This window comes from Cervus canadensis, chromosome 14 (genome assembly GCF_019320065.1).
Source record: "Cervus canadensis isolate Bull #8, Minnesota chromosome 14, ASM1932006v1, whole genome shotgun sequence".
NCBI lineage: Eukaryota > Metazoa > Chordata > Mammalia > Artiodactyla > Cervidae > Cervus > Cervus canadensis.
In genome coordinates this window covers 55,704,486-55,707,183 of record NC_057399.1, presented here as the reverse complement: position 1 = coordinate 55,707,183, position 2,698 = coordinate 55,704,486, and the positions used below count along the sequence as shown (strand labels likewise).

At 38.9% G+C, this 2,698-nt stretch overlaps 1 non-coding gene across 1 annotated transcript; it reads left to right on the top strand.

Annotated features, from left to right (window-relative positions):
- Nucleotides 1-2,224: 2,224 nt before the first annotated feature.
- TRNAG-CCC lies at nt 2,225-2,297 on the top strand. The gene has a single exon. It is a non-coding gene; the product is annotated as a tRNA-Gly (tRNA).
- Nucleotides 2,298-2,698: the final 401 nt, after the last annotated feature.

The following is a 2,698-nucleotide window of genomic DNA, read 5'->3' as shown; positions in this document are numbered from 1 at the left end:
GTAGAGAACACTTAAAGGGAATTGAATGCGGGTCCACGTTGGGGGCATCACCTAACAAGAGCTGAGACTTCAGTTCAAGGTACACAGCAAACCTGTTTCAATACCTCTGGGTCATTAAATAGCCTTCTATTCCTCTTTGTCTCCCAAGTCCTGCTCCTTTGTATAATTCCTGAAACTGACCTGTAGCCCAAGGCAGGGAAGCTCCTTGTTACAGGTCTCAGAGAGGTGCATTCCCCTGTCCATACACTGAGCAAGATGGAAGAGACCCGAGAGTGGATAAGAGGGGCGATTAGAAGGTCTGGGCATGTTTGCATAAGACATGGCTGATTCTACCATCTCAGAGTTAGCTTATTTCTCTTCCTTCTCCCCTCCTCCTCTGTCTTGGCTCTGCATGCTTATTCTGATTCTTTGTCCAGCGTCTCTTCATCCTTCCAAGGTATTTGCAGCGGGTCCCATCTCAAAATTTCAGATGCCTAGAAAAGAGTACCTCTCTCTCTCTCTGTCTTCAAGTAGTCTCAACTAAATCTGCCATCATTTTATTGGTGCGATGGGACGTCTCGCTGTTTTTCAGTCTGTCTCTGTGGCTAAGGGGAAGAGCCTTAACAGCTCTGCCAGACTCCTGATAGCCTCTGCATGGCAGCAGTGGAATCAGCTACGTGGGCCTATGTGCCCTGGGAGGCCCTAGAAGGACTCACAAATGACCCTTGCACATTTATAGGGGAAATGTAAGTGAACACTGGATGTGTTTTGCTTTTATCAGTGATTAGACATTTTGATGTTGAAAACTGCTTATTAGGGGTTAATGTTTTAATTTCATTTTGAACAAGATAAGGCAGTTTTAAGTATACCCTTAAGTTAAACTTGTCTACCTTTTTTTTTTTCTCTTTCTGCCTGTGCCCTTGTTGGGGAGGAAATTGTTTCTTTTATTCTTCTCCTGCCTTCTGGCTGGTCTAGTAATTGAAATGACACAGTAACAGGAGAAAAAAAGCTATTTGATTTCCTATGTATAGGGGTCCCAAAGATAAGAAGTCCCCACAGTTAAGTGACCAAAGCAGACAGCTTTTATATCGTTCAGAGAAAGAAATAATAAATTTGTGAAGAACTGACAAGATAAAGAAGTTTGGCTTGGGAGTGGTAAATTAGTAAAAAAGGAGTGAGGTTTATTCATACAGCTGTCTGAGCCCTGAATTCCCTACCTCTGATGATAAGGGTGTCTGTCTGCCTCCTGGTACAGGGAGGGTACCTTTCACATGAAAGGTTTATCTCCTGGCTTTCAAGGGGACAAAGAGGATGGCCAAGGTGTTCTTGCACCTGCTGTTTCTTCAGTAACTTTAACTCAAAATAATCCCTATGGCACTTTTGCATAGTTTTTCAAAGCCTGACCTGAGCCCCATCACAATAAAAGTGGTTTTGCTTTCATTATTATTATGATTCTGTTTTCTATTATTGCTATTAACTACGGTACAAAAATTTGTGTAGAGTTTTACATTTTCTTTAACAATGTTCACCTGCAATCTCATGCCTGTCTGAAAATGTAGGTTTATTTACACTTTACAGATTCGAATGACTTAATTAGACCTTTGCAGAACTTGGCCAGGAATTTACACTAAGACTTCTCTGATCCCGGACATATGTGTGGAAATAATTCAGTTTGATTATGTAGATTCTTGTGTGTGTGTGTGTGTGGGTGTGGGGTGTGGGTGTGTAGATGATATAGCGAAGACTAGCAGCTTGAACATTTTATGATTTCATAAAGACTAGCATTCTTGTTTGCAAAATATCTTCCCTAGTGACCCATTACTATATATGAAACTTCCAAAGCGTTCTTTAATAGGAGTTTCTTTGAAGATGTTCTGTGGATTCGTACACTTGAGTAAAATGAAAAAGCATTAACTGAGAAAGGGTAATGATATTTTCCAGCCATCATAGCTTTATTGACCAATTTATTGAATTAATTGTTTCCTAATAAAAAATGAAGTACCGAGAGAATGTGACATAGACACAGACATTTTATGAAGGAAAGATGCAAGAGGATATGAGAACAAAGACATTTCCCTGTTCAAAAAAGTCAGTTCAGTTGAATTAATAGTAAATCTGAACTTCTGAATTTAAAAACCGTAATAGATTATACTAGCCCTCTGTAAATATGCAGCTATGTTATGAAATTAAATTCTTTATTGATACTAGGCTTTATCACGTGCTTTAAGAAAATGTATTCTGGACTTCCCTGGTGGTCCAGTGGCCAAGACTCTGTGCTCCCAATGCAGGGGGCCTGGGTTCGATCCCTGGTCAGGGAACTAGATTCCACATGCTGCAACTGAGTTCACATGCCACAACCAAGACTTGGCACAGCCACATAAATAAATAAAAATAAATTAAAAAAAAAAATGTATTCTGACCTGTAATGGCAGTTTCCTGCCATTCAGCCTGTGTAGATATGCTTTAAAATGCCCATGCCTTTGAGAAATTCTATTTCTGAGAATCTGTTTTTTAAAGATCATCTTAAATGTAAAAAAAAAAAATATATGCACACATACTTGCAGTGAAATTTTTAGTAAAAATGCTTTTTATAATAGGAAAAATTAGAAATAAAATTTCATAATAAAGGAGGATGGATTATATGTTACATTGCAACAATTCGTTGTCATAATATTTTTTACTGGGGCTTCCCTGATAGCTCAGTTGGTAAAGAATCTGC